Source organism: Oryctolagus cuniculus, chromosome 1 (assembly GCF_051225735.1).
Source record: "Oryctolagus cuniculus isolate XC-2025 breed Fujian yellow rabbit chromosome 1, ASM5122573v1, whole genome shotgun sequence".
NCBI lineage: Eukaryota > Metazoa > Chordata > Mammalia > Lagomorpha > Leporidae > Oryctolagus > Oryctolagus cuniculus.
In genome coordinates this window covers 145,218,627-145,243,347 of record NC_142867.1, presented here as the reverse complement: position 1 = coordinate 145,243,347, position 24,721 = coordinate 145,218,627, and the positions used below count along the sequence as shown (strand labels likewise).

The window sequence follows — 24,721 nt, the reverse complement described above, 5'->3', positions numbered from 1 at the left end:
CGCCCCGCGCCGCCGCCCCCCACCCCCTAGGCCGAGCCGGAGGGAGGAACCGGGGAGAGAGGGAGGAGGGATGGAAGGAGGGGGCTGGCCGGCCGACCGAGAACGAGGGAGACTGTGAGGAGCGCAAGCCCGGAAAGACTGCAGAACAGCTCGGGAGGAGAGACCCCCTCCCCAGAGAGGGGAGACAGAGGGATCGAGAGAGAGGTGAGAGAGGGGCCAGAGGGAGAAAGCGAGGGTCACGCCGTGTACGAGGCGGTAGTAGGAGTGTGCCCCGGACGCCGCACGGCGCGCGCACAGGGAGGCTGAGAGAGGCGCGAGAGCCAGCGGGCCGTGACGTGCCCGAGGGCACAGAGGCAGCAGGCAGGCAGAGGGAGGGGACTGCAGAGAGAGCGCGGGGACAGCTTGAAAGGCGAGCGTTCTGGGCAGGGGAGAGAACGCTCGGGAGGCAAAGGCTGTGCAGCTCAGCTGGGGAAGAGGTGGCGCACAGCCTGCGGCCAGGGTGCAGGGCTGCGCACCCAGCAGGGATGCAGCAGCGGGCACGGGTGTGACTCCAGCAGCTCGCTTTCTCTCTCTCTCTCTCACACACACACACACACACACACCACCCCCGCCTCAGTTTACCAGGCTCATTTCTCTCCGAGCTGCCCTGGGAGGAAAATGCTCTCCAGCTGGAATTTGCTAGAACTGCAAATTAAGTGGTACATGGACACATCCTCCTTGGCAAGCCCAAGGTCTGTTGGCCGGGTTCAGTCTGCATACTAAGAGATGGACAAGAGGAGAAGCCGGTGGTGCAGCTTCTTCACTCCCAGCTTTGGAGCCTCTGAGGGGAAATGGTTAGTGGGCGAAGCTGGGGCTGGGACCTCAGGAAGTCTGACATCAGGGAGCCTGGCTCCCACATAACCGAGGAAGTTGGCAGCACCTTGCCTAGATCCTTGTGGTCGTTGTTGGAGAGCATCAGGCCGAGGTGTGGGATGCATCATCCCAAAAGCTAAACCTTCCACTAAGTTTCTGTCTTTGGCTCTGAGCCATCTGCTAGCCCTTTCTGGATGTGGGTCTCTTCACCTGTCCTGAGACTGTGCTAACTGTGCTGACTCCAAGAGGCTGTGAGGGTTGAGTGCATGTGAGGGGCATCTGTACCCATAGGGCACCACGGTGTCTGTTTGGGGTTGGGGAGAACCCAGTTCCTCCAGGCAAAGAGGGTGGAGTGTCCCCAGGAGGCTGGAAAAGGCCACCTGCCATCCCTGCCTGCTCTGTCAGGACTCCTGCGCCCCACCTCCCTGTCCTGTCCACCAGCCAGCCTGCACCCCGCCGGCTGCAGTTTCCCACAGCGTTCTGGGTGGGGCCTCATGGCCCTGCCTCTCCCCAACATGATGCACTTCCTCCAGTCCCAGACACTGGCCCCAGGCCTCTGGCTCTTGCCTAGGAGAAAGCCAAGACCCTTCTGTGAGTAAGGGCTGGGCCGGGGAGGATAAGACCTGGCCAGAGGCTCTAGAGAGTCTCTCCACCCTAGCTGCTGTCAGACTTTCTGAGTGCTGAGTTGTTATCAAGACTGGAGGAAGGCGGGCTCAGGGGCCCCTGGTTGCTTCGGACTCCCCCTGGGGTGGAGTTCCGTGAGTCCCTGGCTCTTTGGGAGTGTTGGTGTGGGGACCCACTGGGAGCAATAATATTCCCCACTGAGGGGTGGGAAGGCCTTGGGGCCAAGCCCACCTCTGCCGAGCGGCAGGGACTCCACGTCCCAGCCAGCAAGCCGAGGAAGCCAGGGCATGCCTCTGGGGATTGCTCCTCCTGAGTAGACTCAGACGGGAAGTCCAGCCACTTCCTTTCTCAGAAGGGACACTGAGGCCAGCAAGAGGAAGGACCTGGCCCAGGGGCCATCGCGAGTAGAACTGGCTCTCTGTGGCCTCCTAGACACGCGAGCATCAGGCCCTTTGTCCCGGCCTCTTCCCTCCCCTCCCCCCCTCTCCCAGCAAGGCCCTCTGCCACCTCCCTGCTTCTGTATCTTCCCGAGGGGGCATAGCCTGGGGGAGGTTTCCCAGGAGGCCCAGCCAGCCCCCACCCCACCCCCTCACCTTGGGAACCTTCCAGATCTAAACTTGCCCTATTGTATCCCTTAGCTGAGGGACTTACAACATAAGATCACTAGAGGGTCTGTTCCCTTGGGGACCAGCTGTCACCAGCCCAATTTCACCACCAGCTGGCCCCCAAGGGTAGCCCCCTCGGTCAGACGAGAGGGAGAGGGTCATTTTCAGGACGTGGACCTTAGTTCTAGATTTGGGGGAGTCGGAAGGGTAGTGCCGCCCAGCCCCCACCCTCTTACACAGGTGCGCCCCCAGCTCCTTGGCCACAGGCCAAGGCGTCTATTTCCTGCGGGCCCCAGGCCGAGGCCTGCTGCGGGGCGCCCGCCGGGATTGAGGCCTCAAGAGTTGGGGCGGGGATGCCTCGCGAGAAGGCTGACAGAGCCAGACCAGGCCCCAGACTCTCCCTTAAGTGACCCCGTGTTCTCGCGAGTGCTCCCCACGCCGCCGAACCCAAGAGCAAACCTGCACGTAAACCCCTTTTAGGCGAAAAACCCACACTAACGGCGGCGGCAGCCCGAAAGGGGCTCACAGAGGACGGGAGGCCCTCTCCTCGAGAGGACACCGAGGCCCAGAGGAGGGAAGCCCTCACTCCAAGGGCGCAGCCCCAGAGCGCGACGCCCGAACCCACCGGGGCCTCCCGCCGCCGCCGCCGCAGCGAAAATCCCGGAAACCGTCCGCCCGCCGCGCAGTGGAAAAGGTGATCTCAGCGCCCAGGGCCCGCCGCGCTCCCCGGCGGCCGGCGGCTAGGGGCTCCGGGTGGCAGGGGTCTCGGCGCCCCCTTGTCCCCGACGTCAGGCGGGGGCCCTCTGAGCGCGGCACCGGCCCCCTCCACGCCCGCGCTTGGCTCCGCGGACGCAAGGCTGGGGACCGCGAAGGGGAGGGGTCGCCTCACAGCTCTAGCCGAGCCCCCAGGGAGCCGGTGTTCGAATTCCACATCCTCCTCCCCAAGAACCGCCCGGACGGGATTCTGGATCCCTTCGGAGCTCGAAGGGGTCCCGGAGACCTTGCACAGACGGCGAAGCTGAGCCCGGGAGGGGCCGGCCTGGGCAAGGTCAGCGGCCAGCGCCTGGGGCTTCGGGGCCGAGCCCTCCTCCAGGCCCCTGGACCGCGGACGGATTTCTCGGCGTCTCCCCTTCCTCTCAGTTTGTGTCTTGCTCGGCAAAACGAAGTTGGGGCCGGAGTGGAGGCGAGATTCCTTCTACAACGGCCAGCTCATCCCGGGAGCGATCGCCCTCGCCGCCACCTACCTGTGGGCCAACATCCCCCAACCCCCAGTTCAGGAAGGGGCACTGGAGGCCCGAGGGGCCCAGCCGGCCCCAGGCAGTCGTGGCGTCGTCTCTGCACCTCGGGCCGGGAGCTCCGCGCACGGCCTGTCCCCGGGCACGCGCCGCTCCTCCTCGGAGTGGATCTCGTTCCTCCTCTCTTCTCCCCGTAAGCCTGCGGCTCCGCTTGTCCCAGCCGCGGGCACGCCGGCAGTGGTCAGCGGTGGTTTCGCTCCCGCGGAGAACAGGGTCAGCTTCCGCCGCAGGTGCGCAGAGCCGGGCAGGGGCCACCGGGACCGAGCCAGGGACGCACCGTCCGGGCTGCGGCGCGCGCCCGGCCTCTGCCCGGATCGGAGGCTGGTGGCAACCGTACTGCTTTCAAAACAGACTATCTCGGGACCACCACATTACCCCGTCCCCATGTCCTGGGGACAGCCGAACCACTGTTTCATTGGAGAAGCCGGGCTCTGACTCTTGATGACAATGTCGAAGCCGAGAGTGAACTTTCGTTTTGTTTTACAAACTCTTAGGATCTCTGGAGTCACATCGTTTTGGGGGCCCCGTCCTTTCTTTCCCCCTCGTGGAGTAATTCGCAATGCGTTTCTTTGGAATTGGTTATTTTCGTTTTGTAGGTGGTATTATGGATCTGTGCTTTCCTTTGGCGGTTTGAATTTTAAAAGATCAATGTGTAAGTAGGGAATCACTGGCCCTCGCAGCCCGGGGCAGAGCCGATTCTTGGTGGATCGAGGACCGTAAGCGATTCTCTGGAACACGCAGGCGCCCGGCCACCAGGCCCCCCAGGGGTCCCACCCCCATTTCACACCCACCTCTCGCCCTGCCCCTTGACCCTCCGCAGCGACCTCGGATCCGAATAGGGTCGTGCAAGTCTGCGGCAGCGGGGCCACCCCAAAGGCCGCTTGCTGCCAGGGGACTCGCTGGGGCCTGGCACGGGAGCGGAGTGGTGCGGCCCGGGAGGCCCAGCGCGGGCAGTCTGGGCGGCCCCCAGGGCTCCGTCCCAGCGGCGGCATGGACCCCAGCGCCCTGGGTTGCAGGTGAGGGAGCGCAGTCCCGGCTGGCTCGGAGCCTGCCGGGCTTTCAGGGAGAGTGAGGGCCGGTGCCGCCTCGGGCTTTCCTCCTGGCCCCACCCTGGCAGGTGCCGGGCCACTGGTTCCCACTTCGGGCTTCACCAGAGCCCTCGCAGCGCCGGCCGCCGCCGAAGTCCCAAAGCCTAGGACAGTCTCCGCGGGGGGCCTCTAGTAAGCTACCAAAAAGGAGAGGCCGAAGTGAGCCCGCCAGCTCGCTCCAGCCAGGACGTGACCAGGCACCTAGAGGCTTGCACTTTCTTTTTCTGTCCTCCCCACCCCCTCCCCCCTTTGTTCCTTCTCCATCCTTCGCCTTCTCCCTCTTTCTCTAAGTCCTTCCCTCCTCGCTGCCTCTCCTTCCTTCGGCTCTGGTCCTTTCTGTTTCTTTTCATCAGAAAGAGAGCCACATCTCAGCCCTGTCCTCCTCCTACTGGGGGGGGGGGCTCCCCAGGCTCCCCCCTCCCACCCTCAAGTGTCAGATACTCTGCAGTTCAACACTCTGTAAAAAATAGATTTATTTGAAAGGCAGAGTTACAGAGAGACAGGGAGAAGAGGGAAAGAGAGAGAGAAAGTGCTCACATCCTCTGGTTCACTCCCCACATGGCCCCAGCAGCAAGGGTTGGGCCAGGCTGAAGCCAGGAGCCTGGAACTCCATCCAGGCCTCCTATGTGGGTGACAGAGGACCAAGTACTTGGCCATCTCCTGCTGCTTTCCCAAGCACATTAGCAGGGAGCCGGATCAGGAGTGGAGAAGCCAGGACTCAAATTGGCACCCAAATGGGATGCTGGCACTGCAAGAGGTGGGTTAACCTGATGTGCCACAATGCTGGCTCCAGTTTAACACTTTCTTTTAAATAAGATTTTATTTATTTATATTTATTTTGAAAGGCAGAGTGACAGAGAGAGAGAGAGAGAGAGAGAGAGAGAGAGAGAGACAGAGAGAGAGAGAGTAACAGAGAGATAGAGAGATCTTCCATTGGCTAGTTCACTCTCCCAAAATGGCCGTAACAGTCAGGTTCGGTCCAGCTGGAAGCCAGGAGCCTGGATCTCCACCCTGGTCTCTCACACTGATGGCAGAGACCCTGGTCTCTCACACTGATGGCAGGGACCCTGGTCTCTCACACTGACGGCAGGGGCCCAGGTGTTTATGTTATCCTCCTCTGCCTTCGATGCATCAGGGAAAGCCAGACAGGAATGAGAGGAGCAGGGACTCCAACTGGCATCGGCTAGGGGATGCCAGTGTTGCAAGAGGCTTCGCCCAGTGGGCCACCATGATGGCCCCCGTAACACTTTTAACACTCACAGAGCTTCTGGAGGGCTCTGCAGCCTGTGTACGTGGGCCGGAGTCCCCTCCAGCCCGGGAAGCCTGGAAGGGGTGGGGTTGGGGATCTGGTCCTACCTCTTACCCCAGCACCTGCGAGAGGATGTCTTTGCCCACATTCCACAGGAGTCAGGTGTACATCTGTCCTTCCTGACCTAGGGCTGAGCTCTGGTTTCAGGTCCAGGCTGCTCTCAAGGATGGTGGAAGGGGCGAGGGGAGGCAGGAGGCTGGGCACCGACTCCTCCAGCAGCACCTCCTGCTGGGTGCTTGCAGATCAGTGAGCGCAATGTTTATTTTGCAGGCAATGATTCTGTGGCCTAGAGACATCCTGGCTCAGAGATGCTAGGAATAGCCTCCTACGTGGTTCCAGGCCAACAGCACGGGACAGGAGCTGGGGCTGCCTCCACAGGCCCTCAGCGTCCCTGAGGCCCTGTTCCTGTGAACCGTTGTGTACTTTCTGCCTTTGCCCGGTCCTTCAGCACCCGCAATGGACGCAAGGGCCGGCTTGCAGTGCTGTGGAGAGCAGGCAGGGGCCTCAGCAGGAGCCCAGGACTTTACCCTGCTACTTCTATGGAGCAAACCTCTTCCCTGTCCAAGCCTCAGTTTCCCTGCGTGACAAAATAGGAGGGAATTTTTGGATGAATCCTTCGCCTTGCTGGTTTGCAAAGCCTAAATCAGAGGTTAGAAAGCATTCCTTCATGGGCTGGGTGAGTAGATGTTTTAGGAACTGCAGATCATACACTGCTCAGTGTGAGAGTAGCCGAGGATAACAGGGAGCGAACGGCTGTGGCTGAGTTCTTTATTTCAGGGTACGAAACTTTGAAATGTTTAAAAAAGATTTATTTATTTGAAAGAGTTATAGAGAAAGAAGGACACAGAGAGAGAGAGAGAGAGAGAGAGAGAGAGAGAGAAAGAAAGCGGTCTTCCATATGCTGGTTCACTCTCCAAATTGTTGTAGCAGCTAAGGCTGAGTCAGGATGAAGCCAGAAGCCAGGAGCCTCATCGGGGTCTCCCACATGGGTGCAGGGTCCCAAACACTTGGGCCATCTTCTGCTGCTTTCCCAGGAGCATTAGCAGGGAGCTGGATCAGAAGTGGAGCATCCAGGACTCGAACCAGCACCCATATAGGATGCAGCAGCAGCTTTACCCACTATGCCACAACGCTGGCACCGAAACTTCGAATTTGATAAAAAAAATTTATGTGTTGCAAAATATTATTATTTTGACTTTTTTCCAACCACTTAAAAAATGTAAAAACCATTCTGTTTGCTGGCCATACAAAAACAGGTGGCGGGCCATGGCTTGTCAGTTCCTGGTCTAGATTAAGTTCTTCTGATCATACAAATCTATGCACTTCCATATCAGAAGTGTTACCTTAGCCAATATTTTTTTTCTTTTAACTTCTTTTTTTCCAGAGAAACGCCCAGTCATTTACAAGCTCCCTTCTCTAAATGGTAATGATTAGAAAGTTTCCTGCTACTACTGCTACATGCAGACCCTGGAGGAGTGAGACACACTAACAGCGCACTTAATCCTCCCAGCAGCCTTTGGAGTATTTGTGCTAGCCCTGCTTCCATTTTCTTGCATGCCCCTGGTGACAGGGTGCTCACTCCCTGCCGTGGCAGCCCTGACAGACTGCTGGGAGCCCAATGACCTGGGCCGGCAGCCCCAGGCAGGGGAAAAGGCCACTTCTGGTGAGATTTGCTCCCTCCCCAGTCAAGTTTTTTCCCATCTCCTCTCCATTTCATCTAAACCCTTTCCAGCTGTTGAAATATGCATGGACCCCGGGGGCGGTAGCCCTGACTTTCTGGTAGTTTCCCAAGCCCTGAGTCTTTGCAGCTGCCGAGTGACAGATCTTGCAACGAATAGGGAAGAGGAAGAGAATACAACATAAAAAAAAAAAAGTTTTATAAATGTGATGCTTGCTAAAAATGTTTCCTGGAAATCTTGCTTAGCGCAGAGCTCCTAGCCCCGCCCTTCATCTTCCGTGGCTCCTGCGCCCTCTGCTGGTCACCTTGGGTCCAGGCTAGCTGGGAACAGTTCTCGGGAAAAGGAAACTGGATGACATGATCTCACTACACGTGGGAATCGGAGAAAGTGGATCTGGTAGAAACGGAGCAGAGTGGTGGTTCCCAGGCGCTGGGGGTGGGGAGTGGGATATGCTGGCCGAAGCGTCCAAACTTGTGGTTGTAAGATGAGCAAGTGCTGGAATCTGCACTTGCATGATACAGCATGCATACAGCATGGTCACTAGCGTCGTTAATAACGTGTTGTGTACTTGAAATGCATTATGGGAGATCTGAAGTGTTCTCACCACAAAACACGGTGGTAACTAGGAGAGGTGACGAATATGTCGATTAGCTTGCTTACGGTGGTCATGTCACCGTGACTACACGGACCAACACCTCACACAGTGAACTTGGAATATAAACTACTTTTGTGACTTATAATGCAATAAAATGGGGGGGGGCACAAGAAAACCAATCGAGCATTTTCTCTCCCAGATGGCTTGCTAGGTGCTGAGCATCAAAAGGCAAAGGTGTGCTAGGTGCCCCGGGGAGTACTGTTGAACTGTGCAGAGAGACAGGCAGGTGGCTGTGGACACAGCGGGGTGTGGAGTGCTTTCCACGGCTCGTGGTTGCTCCAGGTCCCGAGGGCTGCAGGGAGCTCCCAGCTCCGGGCTTCACTGCGGGGGGTGCAGGGATTCCCACCCACCAGGTTGGTTTGAAATGTCTGGAAACGAGAGCCTCGGGGAACATGAGCAGCCCGAGCTCCTGCCCCCAGGCTTCTTGCTAAGGACGTTTTCCGGGTGTGCTTCTGAGAAGGTGGTGTCTCCCAGTACAGTCGCAGGTGGCCCCAGCCACCGACAGAGGCACACGTGTGAAACTCTGCGTCCCCCTCGCGTTATCTCATTCAGCCTCACATCTTCCAGTCCCGGAAGTTGGTGTTCCTATCCTTAATTTATGAGCAGGGAAACTGAGGCCCGGGGTGACCAGAGCTGGCATTTGAATCAGTGCCCCCTCCATAGCTACACTATGGCCTTTGGAGGGGGTCCTCCGTATCTGACTTCACTTTCCCTCCTGCCCTGACAGTTACTGAGCTGCAGACTGTATCTCCAGCTACCCAAAGGCTCCCCCCCGTCCCCAGCCACACGCCCAATGCTGTGCCACGATCTGGATTCATCACACCGGAAGGCCTACCTTGCTGACAGCTGACCAAGGAGGGTATGCCACACAGCCCGTGCCTACCCCAGCACACACAGTGGGTGGGTATCCCTGCCCAGAGAGCAGGGCGCTACAGGCTCAAGTCTGGTTCAGGACACCTAGGGTACTGAGACCTGTGATCACCACAACCCCAATCCTACCCCATTCAGTGTAGGAGAGCAAGACTGACATGTTCAGATGACATAACTCCTGGGGGATTGTCATCAGTTTTGCTGAGAATGGTACTTCCTGATTGTGCAGTGCCCAATCCACACAACTGTGCCCAGGAGTCCTGCCAACTGTGTTTCCTCTGTCCACATAAAATGAAATGGGATTGAAAAGACTTAATTTTTTTAAGCTCTATCAAGTTCTACGTGTCTCTTCCCTAGATGATGAGCAGTGTGTTGAAACAAGGGAGGAAAATATATCTCACCTCCACACTTCCTGTTAAAAGTCCACCTTCATTTAGAAACCTACTTGCTTGTCTTAGATTTGTATTACAGATCAGAGCAAAATTTGCTCAACATTGTAAGTAGACCGAGTGTGGTGAGCGGAGCGCTAAGGTCGCCCCCTGGTGTCCATGCCTTGAATAATCCATCCCTTTCCTGACTTGAGTTATCTCAGGTGGCTAAAAGGATTTTGCAAATGCAAAGTCCACAACCGATTGACTTGGCGTACATCAAAAAGGACATTAACCTGTGCCCGACCAAACCTGACAAGCCCTGTAGGAGGGCCCAGGCTTCTCCCGGGGGTCTGAGAGCTCGGGGGACCTTTGAGAGGTCCGAGGTGCGCTGTGAGAGGCTCGTGGAGGGGTCACGTGGTCAGGACCCGAGAGCAAGGAAGTGCACTCTGCCAGCAGCCCGAGTTGGCTCGGAAGAGGCTCCGTCGGCCCTGCCAGCGCCTTGGCCGCTGTCCTGTGGGACCCCGAGCAGAGTCCCACTAAGCCGTGCCAGGCTCTGACCCAGGGGGCCCTGAGGCAATAGGAGTGTGTTTTCCGGGTGCCTATTGTGGCACAGGGGGTTAAGCTGCCACTTGCCGTGCCCACGTTCCACATTGGCCGCTCTGCTTCCCACCAGCTTCCTGCTGATGCATGCTGGGAGACCGCCTCTCCCTTCCCCCGGGGCAGCCATCAAGGGTGCATCCAAGCCTGGGTTTGCTGGCCCCCAGGTGGCTCTCAGAGGCCCTTGGCATTAGGGCCTGGGTCCCATGCCAGCATGATGTCACCTGGAAGCCAGGAGAGGCTCTGACCACTGCTCTAGCCCTCCCTGTCCCCTCACTTCCCCCAAGTTCAAGGAAAGATGGGGTGCTGGGGGCGAGCCCACCTGGCAGCCCCTACACTGGCTGTCGGGCCTCTGTGGACACGATGGGAGAGTCACTCTCCATCGGTTATACACTCAGCTTTCTGATTCAGGTTGGCGCCCATGTGACCTCTCTGTGTTCACAGCCAGCGGTTCTGCCTCAGCGGTCAGCCCAGGCCTGGGCTTTGGAGCAGGAGGGGCGGCTGTGCTTGAAGGGTGACCCCTCCCGGGGGGAGCAGGTACATGCAGCTCTACAGTGACCCATGGCCACTTCTGCCAAGTGATCTTTATAATTATTATTAATTATTGTCTAGCGTCCAGATCACTTTCCAATACATTTATAAGAACCACATCGTCATTTAAAGAAAAAGCCCTGGGAGGAGTGCCGGCAATACAGGAGGCAATGGTAGGGCGCGAGTAGCATCCTGGCTTCAGAGCTGGCGCGGCTGTGTCCTGCTTAGTGACCAGGCGCACATTTCTCTGTGTGCCTCGGTTTCTCCCAGGCTCCTACTAGCACTGATGTCTCAGAGTGATGGATAAGCGAGGGCTGACTGGTGCATGTTTGTACAGTCTCCGTGCCACGGGCCAGAGATACGGCATGCTCTCCCCCGCTGCCTCCATCCCACCAACCCCAGCCAGCACTCAGAGCCCCGCCCTGACCACCCTCCCTGGCTGACAGCCGCTCCTCCAGGGCGCTCTGGCCGCAGCCCAGAACTGAGGTGTGCTGCCCGGACTTCTGTCAGCCTTCGCTCTGCTTGTCTCTCCACTAGGGCTCTGAGCTTGTGGTGGGAAGACGCGACTGTGCTGGCTGGAGCCGTCCTCAGCCAGTGCTGCGAGAGGGAAGGAGGTGGATGCACGCAGCCTCCAGGAGGGCTCCGATGACGCCGCTCCTGATGCCTGGGATCTGAACTGGTGCAGGAGTCTGCGTGCATCTTGCCAGCCACAGGGAGAGCCCTCAGCTTCCCTGGTAGTTCATGGGAGCCATGCCATCTGAAGATGACCCAGGGCAGAGGCGAGGAGGGGCAGCTGCAGAGGCCCGCATGCCAAGAGCAGGGACAGCAAAGTGCACCCAGCGTCAGCCGGCAACAGAGTGAGTCAGGGTCCATCGGCCAGAGCTAGATGGCCACAGCCCAGCTGGGCAGAGCCTGACCTCCCAGGTGGCGGGGGGAGGGCTTCTGAGGCCTGCCTGCACCTGCTGGAGCTGCAGATGCCACCGCTGGCCCCGGGGGGTAGAATGCAGCCAGGGGAGAAGACGGGCAGTGCCCAGCTGTTGTAGATGGGGTCTGTCTCAATAAGCGCACCGGAAGTTGGAGATAGCCTAAGTGGACAACACCTTAAGTCCCCCTGGCCTCCCGCCCACCCGGGATCCACAGCTCAGTGCCCTGTTGAGCTCCGAGTGCTCTCCTTGTGTCTGTGGGGCTGACCTGAAGCCGGGCTCATTGCTGCTGCTGGCATGGATTCCAAGTGCAAACTAAGGTGTTTGCCGAAAGCACGTTGCTCTCCCACCATCGTGAAGGTGAGCATTGTTAAGTCAGGTCTGTTTGCCTTAGCGCGCGCATTGGGTGCTAGGAGCCTGGCGAGCCTTCTCCGGCCTCAGCAATGACACCTTGATCAATCCCCTTCCAAGTGGGGCTGCCTCCCACCCTCATGCCAGGCTGAAAGTTGACACTTGAGAGGTTGGAGGCTGGGGGCTTTGTGCAGGACAGCCACACCGGAGTCTGGCCTTTGTTGCTGGTTCCCGCCAGTGGCCGGGCGGTGTGGGTGCCTTGCTCCGCTCCCGTCCTGCACAGCCGGCCCCCAGGGACACTCGGGCATTCCGAGCACCTCCCCGCTCTCCCTGCAGTCCTGCCTCGGAGGCCGGAAGGACGTTCACTGCTTCCGCTTGCTGACGGGTGAGACGGTGCCGGCCGTGAAGTCTCCAGGTACTCACTCATTTCTACTTCTTGCTTTATTGTTTTGTCTCTGCCACTAGTTCTTTCAGTTTCTTGAGAATAAGGCCCGCCCTCCCACCAATCCCCACCTCCTCTCCAGCGCTGAGAAGTATCTGGGGAGCGGGGGAACAGTCATGATGACTGGAAACACTGAAGACGAGGGTTTGAGAACGGGGCTGTCTGCCTGCGTAGTTCTTTGGAGCTGCTCTAGGAAAGTACCACGGGCCGGCGCCGCGGCTCACTAGGCTAATCCTCCGCCTTGCGGCGCAGGCATAGTGGGTTCTAGTCCCGGTTGGGGTGCCGGATTCTGTCCCGGTTGCCCCTCTTCCAGGCCAGCTCTCTGCTGTGGCCAGGGAGTGCAGTGGAGGATGGCCCAGGTCCTTGGGCCCTGCACCCCATGGGAGACCAGGAGAAGCACCTGGCTCCTGCCTTCGGATCAGCGCAGTGTGCTAGCCGCGGCGGCCATTGGAGGGTGAACCAACGGCAAAAGGAAGACCTTTCTCTCTGTCTCTCTCTCTCACTGTCCACTCTGTCTGTAAAAAAAAAAAAAAAAAAAAAAAGCACCACGGAGGACAGGCAGCTCAGAGCACTGGATCACAGATCAAGTGGGTGCCCTTGGCTTGTGACCACATCGTTCCACCGTCCCAAGAGCTTCCTCCCGTTGGGTCTGTGTCTGAATCTGCCTCTCCTGATAAGACACCATCATTACCCTAATCAAGCCTGACTACATCTCAACCCATTACATCTGCAAGGACCCTCATCACAGTTAAAGCCATGCTCATGGGTTCTGTGGGCAGGACTTCAACTTATCTTTGGGGAAGGGGGCAGAATTCACCCACGATACTGCCTGTGTGGCAGCTTTGTACCAATTAAATAAAGGTGTCCCCTCCTGGCACAGGCACAGCTGTAGCAGCAGAGCGCAGGTGAGATTCGAACCGCCCACAGTCCCCTGTACCTCCTGAGCCGGCCATGCAGAGTGAGCTACCGCCACACCTGAGAGCTGAGGCTCTGTTCTAGAGCCTCTCTCTGCTTATAAGCTTAGCATTCATCCGGTGGAAAAAGTCCGGGCTGGAGTTGCAATTCGAGCCCAGCAGGCAAACGTGCAAAGCCCAGCAGGAACATCTTTCCCTGTGGTGCCCCAAGGATGGGACAGTGGCAGGTCCTGGGGTGGGGAAGTCCATTAGGGGTACATTTTCTGCACAGAATTTTAAAACATTGACTGAACTGACTCAACTTTGGTCTGCTTTTTATTATCACTGTGCACCCATTATTCTAAACAATGTCAGTCTTGAAACACTCCCCTCAAATCTGTTGTTGGTCGAAGTTCTAAACAACGGCCACGGTTATCACAGAGCTTCGCAGCGTGTGTGCAGGCTGCAGATGGGCGCAGGGCCGCTATCTCTTCATTCATACCGCGCTCTTCCCGAAGTTACTCAGAGAGCTCCTGAGTTCAACTTGAGACTGTGTGCGGGGCTGCACATCATTGTCACAGCAGGCGTAGTTCTCACCCCAGCTGCCTGAGATCAGTCTGCCCTAGATCCTGGGTCAGTCCTGAGGGCATAGCGATTGCAGCCACGGAGACAGACCGCAGGCGTGCCGTGAGGGCCCTGGGAGCTTTCCTCTGTGTGTGAATGTCCGACAGCAGAACACGCATCGTTCTCTGTCTTGAATGCGGTGATGCTGACCCGGATCCTGGCATGATCAGATGGCCTGGATCAACACACAGGTGCCAATGCCGCCCTCCTGCTCTCGACTTTGATTACCTGTGGCCAATCAACCCGAGATGCCTCAGGGTGGAACTGGGGCACAGGGTGCAGGGCACCTCACTCTGCTACCTCTGCAGCTCCTTGGGCACCACTCATTACCTCAAACTGAAAATATCCAAAAAAGCCCAGTGGATGAGGATAACCCCCCAAGGCCAAAGAGTGAGATGGTACAGGATGTAATTGTTTTGTTTATGAGTACAAATTTGTTTTGTATGTGAAATGCTTTACTGCATTTGAACATCTTTGATATTTATGGTTCTTTCAAAATTATGCTGCATATTTAATTTTTATTTAATTGTTACTGAATCAAAATGGACCTGTATGAAGGCCAAAGGCTTTCTCTCTTGAAAAAGTACATGAATGAAATTTAAGGCATTAACCCAATAGGCTTTTTCCTTTTTGTTCTCTAATAATTCCATGTATTTACTTACTTTACTGGCATGGAGTTCAGTAAAAGGTCACTGTCTATGTGCCTTGCTTGCCATTTTTATGATTATTCATGTCATGTCACGATCATTATTATTATTATTTAAAGATTTATTTATTTGTTTGAAAGGCAGAGTTACAGAGAGGCAGAGTCAGAGAGAGAGAGAAAGAGAGAGAGAGAGAGAGAGAGAGAGAGAGAGAGAGAGAAAGAGAGAGGTCTTCCATCCTCTGGTTCATGCCCCAGATGGCCGCAACAGCCAGAGCTGAGCCAATTCGAAGCCAGGAGCCAGGAGCTTCTTCCAGGTCTCCCACATGGGTGCAGGGGCCCAAGGACTTGTGCCGTTCTCCACTGCTTTCCCAGGCCACAACAGAGAGCTGGATGGGAAGCAGAGCAGGCAGGACTCGAACCAGTGTCCTTATGGGATGTCAGCACTGCGGGCAGTGGCTTTACCTGCTATGCCACAGTGCCAGCCCCATGATTATTATTGAAAATGATTCTGTTGTGCGCTGGAGAGGGTGGAAAATTGACCCACTGCAGCTGTCCAGGTCTCTCACATGGACGGCAGGGGCCCAAGCTCTTGGACCATCTTCCACTGCCTTCCCAGGCGCATGAGAAGGAGCTGGATGGGCGGAGGAGTGGCTGGGGCTCAAACTGGTGCCCATATAGGATGCTGGTGCTGCAGACAGTGGCTTAACAGGCTGGGCAATTATGCTGGCCCCTATTTTTAGTGTTTTTGAGTAACCTCCACACTGTTAGAAGAATTTCCTAGCAGGTGCACTGGTGAGACTGAACGCCTTGTGTGCCCCCAGCTGCCTCAGGAGGTGACAGTGCTGCCATATTGTACAGGGTCAGCTGCAGGTGTGGCAGAGTCTGTCACCAGAGCCTGGTGTTTTGTGTTGTGTTGTTTTTTAAGATTTATCTATTTATTTACTTACTTGAAAGGTAGAGTTACAGAGAGAAAGAGACACAGAGATCTTCCATCCACTGATTCACTCTCCAAATAGCTGCGGAAGCCAGGAACTCCATCTGGGTCTCCCACACGGGTGACAGGGGCCCAAACACAATGGATGAGCGATCATCCATTGCTTTTCCAGGTGCATTAGCAGGGAGCTGGATCAGAAGTGGGGCAGTAGACATATGGGATGCTAGCTTTGCAGGCAGCTGCTTAACCCACTGCACCACCATACCACAATAGAGGCCCGTGGAGCCTGGCTTTAAAAAGCTGGCTGAAAAAGACACACGGGGCTGTAGGGAGTTGAATTTGCATCGCTGTGCTGGACCTCCTGCTGGCCCTCAGCCTTGCCTCCTCCTGTTTCCTTCTGCTCAGCCTGGGGCTGACTCCCTCCCCTCCATACAGAAATTGTGCTGTTTTCAAATACCCATTCACATCTTGAACTGTTTTCCTGGGCAAAGTCCTACTGCTGGCCCTGCTGTCTGCTTGGTCACAGACTTGCTCTGAGCATGGACTATGAGTGGGAATGACTGATCCTGCTTCCCAGCAGAGACCTGCAAGCCTTTCAGTATGAGATGGGCAGGTCCCAGACTGGGTGGCTGTTTCGGCCCACAGCCAACAGGAAAGCAGAGCGGAAATAGACCGGTGCTGTGGGGAGCCACCGAGAGGCTGGGATTCTTGGTCATCACAACCTGAGTTAGCAAAAGCCCTGGTATCCAGCAGGATTGGCCAGCAGGTGAACTCGGAGGAGGCGGTGGCAGGGAGAGGGAGAGGATGAGGAGTGAGTTCCCTTGTGCTCTTAGATGCTCAGGTGGGTTTGTGCGTCTGCTCCGGGCAGGTGATCTGCTCCACGGAGACACTTCTCTGGGTTTCAGCTGGCTTTCTCCTGTCCCTGCCGTCCCAAGGCTAGGGACAGCTACCTGCCTGATTCTGCCTGTCCTGGCTGCTATCCCTTCCTCTCTCGTCCACTGACAAGCCCCCCGATGGACTGGGTAAGAGTGATGTTCAGGTTTTATTGTTAATTAGAATGAGAATCCCATGTCTATAATTTATTTTGAAGCAGACTATGAACAATTAGTTGTTGAACCCAGGTGTCTACGAATGGCCATGATTTTTTTTTCACTTTTCTGTCTGAAAATTTTTATAATGAAAAGTAAAAATAAAAAAAAATTAGGTGGGGAGGTGGGAGAGGGTTCTGGTCTTAACACGACAGGCAAGCCGTGGCTTCCTAAATATGCCAGCCCCTTCCTTCCCTCCTCTGAACTTCTCCCAGGTGGTTCCATGGGCTGGGGGCTGCCCCTTCTGCACGTCTTCACCTGGAATGTTCTCCTCATCCTCTCAGGACGTGCTGCTCTATCCCAGGGCTTCCCTGCCAACCCCCCAACCCCCGCCCCTGCCCCAATGCCAAATGGTCCTGTCGCAAGTCCGAGTAATGTGGCCGTAGGCTTCTGCAGGTCCCGATATTTGTGACCTTGCTCCTGGCAGCGCCCACCTGGCCCAGCCTCTCCTGTTCCTAGCCCACTGTGCCCACCTCACTTCCTCACTCTACCCTGAAGGACGTGCTTCTATGGGCAGTCATTCATTCACTCATGTGTGCATCCAGTCATTCATATGTCTTATCTACCGGCACCAGGACATGCAAGCAAGTGGCTGCAGTGATGTTTACACAGTGGTGCTCATGCCGGGAAGAATAATAAGGGGTGTCCCCATAGGATAAGAAGGCCCTCCCCACAATGCACATGGAGCCTGGCCTCCTGGAGGCCACCCCATGTGGTGCTGAAGGGTGGGTGCAGTGGGCAGGGGGCTCCTCTGATGCCAGGTGCACAGCCAGCTGGAGGAACTCCTTGTGTAAGGGTCAGTCCTGGACCAGAGCCCAGTGCATTGGCACCAGAGGTGTCACAAGCGGTGACCACTGGCCCAGTGCCTCCTGGGCATCCACCGGGCCCCCCGGGATGCTCCCCCTGCCAACTCCTGCCTCAGGCAGTGTGGCCATCACCTCGTCCCCCACTGGCCCCCACTCACTCCCTGACCATGGTCCCTAGTCTACCTCCCAGAATTTCCTTGCCCTGGCCTAAGGGACGGTGTCTCTCTCCCCCTTACCCCTTCCCAGCCTGTGCTGTGGTTTGTAAGTGCGTGTTTTCAGTGTTAATGGAACACGGCTGCCTCTTAATGTTAGTACAACGATTCAGAGTTCAAACCCTTTGACATTGAAGGTTTGAGTCACTACTGGCCTTAGTCTTGCAGCCAGCTGAGGTCCAACTGATAGCAGAAAACATGGAAAGTGGAGGTGAAGGGAAGGAGCAGCTGTAGAAATGAAAACTGCCCAAACTGTACTTTCTTGTTTTTCCGAAGTATGTGTGTGTGTGTATAAACCAAGTTTTCCTTCCTGTTCTTCCTTACTTTTTATTAAACAATTTTGGTAGCAATTTTCATTACTTTTCGGTCTACAGAAATTCTACCTGGAAAAGGAATTAGTATCATCCAGATGTTACTATGGTGACTAGTAGGAATTAACAGGAATTAGTGTTTTCCCTTTTGGAGGTGAGGAGTACCCCACCTCCCAAAGTATGGCTGCATCACATTAAAGAAGTACGACATTTTTGTTTCTAGTTTTGAATACAGGCAGGGAGGTGTGTGAGGTGTCGAGTCATTAGAAGAGGAGACTGCATGGGTTATTTACATGCTGTGACCTAGTTCCACGTCTGCCTCTTTATTGTTTTCTGCGATGGGAGTGAGGAGTCTGAAGTCTACAGCCAACCTTGCAGCAGATCCTGATACTGGGAGGTACCAGGGGGAGATGAGATTTAAGGAAGATAAACATTTCTGCTCGTGCCTGTAATAGTAAGCAATCCACTGTGGCAGTGGGATGGAGCATCACTGAACTCCCGTGGCCCAGGCAATGGTGAGGTGAACTTGGCACCTGCAGCATAGACCAGGCTATGGCTCTGGATTCCCGAGTTTTTTTTTTTTTTTTTTTTTTTTTTTTTTTTTTGCTGATCAGAGCTAATAACAGCCTCTAATATCAAAAACTGTGATCTGGTCAAGGTGGCAGACGGAAAACATTTGTTCAATTTCCTTATCTCCCAGAACCAACTAAAATAAAGGTGTAAACATTTACAAAAACCTAGCAACCCTCAGAACAAGGGACAAGTATCAACAGATGGCAGTCACTAGATTAACTGCAAGTGTAGTGTAGACAGAAATCTGTGAATACTTGAAATGGGAGGGAGTCCCAGACACAGTGGTATCGGTTGGCTTGGTCATCTGAGGCTGCCACGGTTCAGGAATAGACTAAAGTTTATTTCTCACGGTTCTGGAGGTTAAAGTGCCCACCCAGCCTGATCACGGAGAGGGCTCTCTTGCTGGTTGTGGGCAGCTGCCTTCTCCCTGTGTCCTGACTGGGTGCAGACCGATCCGTCTGGTGCCTCCTGCTGTAAGGACGCTAATCCTGTCCGCCACTTCAGTCCTCACTGCAGATACGGTCATGTTTGTGGTTAGGGCTTCACCTATGAATTGGTGGGGGAGCAAATCAGCAAATGGGAGCACCTTCTCGCTCACTCTGTCCTTTGCAAATACATTGTTAAGATAAGTAAATAGAATTTCTAAAAAGTTGGCAGCAAAGCAAATGTAGACCAAAGCCTGTAGCTTTACTATTCAGGCCCAACACCTAACTAGGTTCTTAGAGTGCCAGAGTAGAGTGGTCGTCGAAATTCTTTTAGCCTACCTAGGCTGCCATAGCAAAATAGCATACGCTAAGTGGCTTAAACAGCAAAAAAAAATTTTTTTTCATTTTTCTGAAGCTAAACGTCCAAGATTAAGGTCCAGTTGCTTAGGTTCCTGGCAAGGGGTTTCTTTCTCAGTTGCAAATGGCCACCACTTACTGTGTGCTCACATGGCCCTTCTCTGGCACCTGTGATGGTGAGAAATCTCCCTTCCTCTTATAAGGCCAGTGATCCTAACAGATTAGGACCCTGCCCTTAAGACCTCACTGAACCTTATTTTTTTTTTTTTTTTTGACAGGCAGAGTGGACAGTGAGAGAGAGAGAGACAGAGAGAAAGGTCTTCCTTTGCCGTTGGTTCACCCTCCAATGGCCGCCGCGGCCGGCGCGCTGCAACCAGCGCACCGCGCCGATCAGATGGCAGGAGCCAGGTACTTATCCTGGTCTCCCATGGGGTGCAGGCCCCAAGTACTCAGGCCATCCTCCACTGCACTCCCTGGCCGCAGCAGAGAGCTGGCCTGGAAGAGGGGCAACCGGGACAGAATCTGGTGCCCCGACCGGGACTAGAACCCGGTGTGCCGGCGCCGCAAGGCGGAGGATTAGCCTAGTGAGCTGGGGCGCCGGCCCTCACTGAACCTTAATTACCTCCCAAGTCCTATCTCCAGTGCAGTCACACACAGGGCTTCGCTGTACGAGTTGGGGAAAGGGGGACAAAGCCTCAGCCCATAGGAGAGCCTTGGAGAGGCTGAGTTCTCTGGTCCTGGCGTGTGGTCAGCTCAGTCAGAACATTGCTATCAGCGTGCAGAGAAAAACTCTCACCCTCAGCTTCTGTTCGGGGTATACACTGTTCCCGTACCACCAGCCACGGGGTCTGGAACAGCAGGGACCCGTTCTGCTCTCACGATCCAGTGCTTTAATCTGACCGTCTCACTGAGTTCTCCCAACACTAATTAGGTAGTGAATTAATCAACAGAGCTGCCAGTTAACTGGCTTTCATTTCTGAACGTACTTCCAGAAATGTCAGGCAAGTTATATTTTTCAGAGTTTGGAGATGTCTTCTCCAGCAGGGGGACAGTGGCTGGGTTACCCAGGAAGGCTTCCAGCTAGGATGGGTCACAGTGAAAAGGGGGAGGGACCACTCTGTTTTTGTGCCAGTCTCGTGGTTTAGAGGGTGCACCTTCTGCTCTCTCCCCTGATTCTGTATCGGTGGGTAGAAGGGAAATTGCACACACACTAGAAGTTAGAAGACCAAGCCAAGATCTGTGCCTGTCACCCAGCTGAGTCATGAACCAGTGGCCTCACCTTGGATTTCAATCCCCTGAATCTCATTAATAAACTGCATATAGATCAAGCCAATCTAGCTTCTTGAAGATAATTAAACAATTATGTATTTAACCGATAAAAGTGGCCTAAATCAATCTGATCTAGTCTTTTGAAAAGAATGAAATGATCATGTGAGTCCTTTGTAAAAGTGCAATTATAGGGGCTGGCGCTATGGCGCAGGGGGTTAACGCCCTAGCCTGAAGTGCCGCATCCCATATGGGCGCTGGTTCTAGTCAAGGCTGCTCCTCTTCCAATCCAGCTCTCTGCTATGGCCTGAAAGCAGTGGAAGATGGTCCAAGTCCTTGGGCCCCTGCATCCACATGGGAGACCCGGAAGAAGCTCCTGGCTCCTGGCTTCGGATCTGCGCAGCTCCAGCCATTGCAGCCATCTGGGGAGTGAACCAGCGGATGGAAGACTTCTCTCTCTATCTCTGACTCTGCCTCTCTGTAACTCTGTCTTTCAAATAAATAAAAATAAATCTTAAAAAAAAATTGCAATTATACATTCTTTCCATAGGTGGGCATACCTAACTCGGGCTGGGATCCAGAGGATGGGGAAGGCTTCCTGGAAGAAGTAACCACGGAGCTGAATCATAGAGGATGAGAAAAGAAAAGGCAGAACTTTCTGGGCCAAGAGGGCAGTGTGGCAAAGGTGAGAGACGTGTGGCGTATCTGATGAAGTGCCTGAAGTTCGCACAGCTTGGTTTAAGAATTAAGGGAGGTGGGAAGGGGTGGTGCTGTGGCGTAGCAGGTAAAGCTGCTGCCTGCAGTGCCGGCATCCCATATGGGCACTGGTTCAAGTCTAGGCTTCTCCACTTCCTATGCAGCTCTCTGATATGGTCTAAGGAAAGCAGTGGAAGATGGCCCAAGTCCTTGGACCCCTGCACCCACTTGCGAGACCCAGAAGACGCTCCTGGCTTCAGATTGGCCCAGCTCCAGTCATTGCAGCCATTTGGGGGAGTGAACCAGTGGATGGACGATCTCTCTCTCTCTCTTTCTGCTTCTGCCTCTGCCTCTGCCTCTCTGTAACTCCACCTTTTAAATAAATCGTTAAAAATTAAGGGGTACCAGCACTGTGGTGTAGTAGGTAAAGCTGCCACCTGCAGTGCAGGCATCCCATATAGGCACCAGTTAGAGTCCCAGCTACTCTACTTTTGATCCAGCTCCCTGCTAATGCCCAAGTGCTTGGGCCCCTACACCCACCCAGGAGACCTGGAAGAAGCTCCTGGCTCCTGGCTTTGGACTGGCCCAGCTCCAGCTATCATGGTCATTTAGAAAGTGAACCTGTGAATGGAAGACCTCTCTCTCTCTCTCTCTGCCTCTGCCTCTATCTCTGTAACTGCCTTTCAAGTAAATAGATAAATGTTTTTTAAAAAATTTTTAAAAATAGACAGGGTTCTGGAGAGCATGGGAGAGATGTGGAATGAGTAAATGTAAGGTAAACAGAAGAGAGCACTGTCACATTATTGAGATCGCTGACTTATAGCTGGGATGGAAGGTACCCGAGAGGTAGTGGTTTATCAAACTGCACCCTCATTCTGCATTCTTTAACAAGAAAAGCAAACAGGAAACCCCAATATCTACAACATATTTAAAGAGTCTTTTGATAGCTAACACCTTCATCTTACACACGTCACAGTTGGACAACCCTCAGATTCATAACGATCTGTCTTAAGAACTCTGCTGCCTATGCTGTGGCGTAGCAGGTGAAGCCACTACCTGTGATGGCGGCATCCCATATGGTCACAGCTTCTTCCAATCCAGCTCTCTGCTATGGCCTGAAAGCAGTGGAAGATGGTCCAAGTCCTTGGAGTCTCGGTTGCTCCACTTCCAATCCAGCTCCCTCTAATGCGCCTGAGAAGGCAATGGAAGATGGCCCTTGTGGAAGACCCGGAAGAAGCTCCTGGCTCCTGGCTTCGATCTGGCACAGCGCCGAGTGTTGCAGCCATTTCATGAGTGAACCAGTGGATGGACGATCTCTCTCTATTTTTTTTCTCTCTCTTTCTGTAACTCTGCCTTTCAAATAAATAAAATAAATCTTACTAAAAAAAGAAGCAAGGATAAGCTTTCCAGGAGGCAGAATCCTCAGTAATTTGGTACCCACAACACTTGAAGGCAAGAATCTCACTCTACAGCCTACCTAAATCTTTTTTGTCTACTTAAGCAAATTGTTTTTGGCCTTAGTCTTCAATGGAAACAGGTTAATTTCTTGCTGTCAGCTTACACAATACAACTTTAAACCGCTGATTTGGCTATTCCAGACATATGGTGGTTGAAAAGAAAAAGTGCTGTTTGCAAGATGTTTCCAAACTGCAGCTGCTGGTTAACACTTTCTGGTTGGTTTCCAATGCCCGTAGAATGGGGATCAGAGTAGTTAAAATGGCCTGACCTGCTGTCTCATCACCCAGCCTTCTCCCTCTTGTACATCCCTCTGCTGCCATATTGGGCTTCTTTCTGTTTGTAGGAGACACAGGGATGTATTTTCCATACCCATTTGTCTACAGTGACTGCAAGGAAGTTAGCAGACAGTTTAGGATTGGGGCAGAAATGAGACAGGTCATTTCCTCCCTCTTGGGTCTCCCTTTCTTTATCTAAAAAACATCTGAAGGCTGAACTAGACTGGACTCAGACTGTCCAAGGCTGGTATGAAAGTACTCTAGATGCAGTGGTTTATCAAACTGTGGGTCTATGGGCCCTTAAGGATATGAATAGTGATCGGTAAGCTTAATAAAATCTAACAACTGCTCGCAAAAAGGCTAGAAAGACAACAAACATTTACTAGGCTCATTTTGCTGAGAGTGACGTAATGAAGCAGGCGTTGTTATACCTGTCTCACCATTCCATTGCCATTTGAGTGACAGTCCCACGGAGAGGTAAGATGAATTTAGAAAGGCAGAGCTGGAGTTTTATGAGGCTAACCAAATTTCCTTATTTTTAAGTGGAATTATATCAATTTAGTGATATTATCACCGAGATAATACAGTTAGAAAAAAAAGGGAAAGGAAATGTATTTTTATTTGAAGAGGCCTTCAAACCACGATCCCATAGATGAAGGCAGATAATTAACTCTTAACACTGTTGGCATCTAATGGAATAGTTATTTTCTAAAAATGGGACCTCGTACCTCAGGAAGAACTGGGTGGGATTCTAAGATAAGCTGTTGGCATGATGTGCTTTGACAGCCAGTTGCCACAAGATGGCACAATTTTCAGTGAAAGAAGCGCTGTTAGTCCAAATCTGAATATCTGAAATCTCGGACTTTGGTCTTCTCCACTTCACTTCAAGTACTCTCCATCTCACCACCACCCCCCACTTTTTTTTTTTTTCCAGAAATTCAGTACTGATTTTTGAAACTAATGAGAACGAGCTTGGGCCGGCATTGTGGCATAGTGAGTAAAGCAGCTGCCGGGCATCCCACATAACGCCTATTTGTGCTGCTCCCCTTTCAATCCAGCTCTCTGCTGTGGCCTGGGAAAGCAGCAGGAGATGGCCCAAGTGCTTGGGCCCCTGCACCCACATGGGAGACCCGAAAGAAGCTCCGGGCTCCTAGCTTTGGCCTTGGCCTGAACCAGGCTGTTGCAGCCATCTGGGGAATGAACCAGCAAGTGGAAGATATCTCTGTCTGTCTCTCCCTGTCTTTGTGTAGCTCTGACTTTCAAATAAATAAATCTTAAAATAATAATTTTTTAAAAAATTTACTAGCTTCCATGAATGGGGTTATTTCTATGGTCTGGAATCTCTTCCACCCTGTTCTCCCTCCCTCCTTGCACTCACACTCACTTTTAGGTGTCACCTAAAATAGTATTGCCTTAAGGAATCTCACCTGCCTGACCTATGTTTCTTTCTTGAACACACACTCCCAGAGTTTTCTGTCCCTAGCACAACATAATGCTCTATACTCCTGAAATTCTAACTTTTAGACTTCAAGCCTCACTTAAGGGCATGGAATCATATTGATGTTATTTGCAGTTCAAACCCAGAGGCCAGTCCAGTGTCTGAGTCACAGTGGGTATTCAACATTTGTTGAAGTGATAAATTAATGATATACTAAAGAGCAGAGACATAGATAACCTGTAAGGTTTTTCCAGATGCAAAAGATTTTTTTAAAAGATGTATTTATGAATTTGAAAGGCAGAATTACAGAGAGTCAGTGGCAGAGAGAGAGAGAGAAGTCCTCCATCTGCTAGTTCACTCCCCAGATGGTGGCAACAGTCTCATATACAAATGAAAGAATAATATTCTTTGTGGAAGGCCTAGTTAATTTACGTTTGTTGATATTTGTGTTATTGTTTTAAGGGGATAATCTTGTTTATGGAGGATTTTAGGCCATATAAAATTTAAAACATTTTTCTGAAGCCAGT

At 53.6% G+C, this 24,721-nt stretch overlaps 1 long non-coding RNA gene across 1 annotated transcript; it reads left to right on the top strand.

The window, feature by feature from the left end:
* Window positions 1-48: 48 nt before the first annotated feature.
* On the top strand, window positions 49-22,371 carry LOC149128684 (uncharacterized). The gene is made up of 4 exons (XR_016236350.1): window positions 49-204; window positions 8,835-12,165; window positions 20,878-21,012; window positions 21,188-22,371. It is a non-coding gene; the product is annotated as an uncharacterized LOC149128684 (long non-coding RNA).
* Window positions 22,372-24,721: the final 2,350 nt, after the last annotated feature.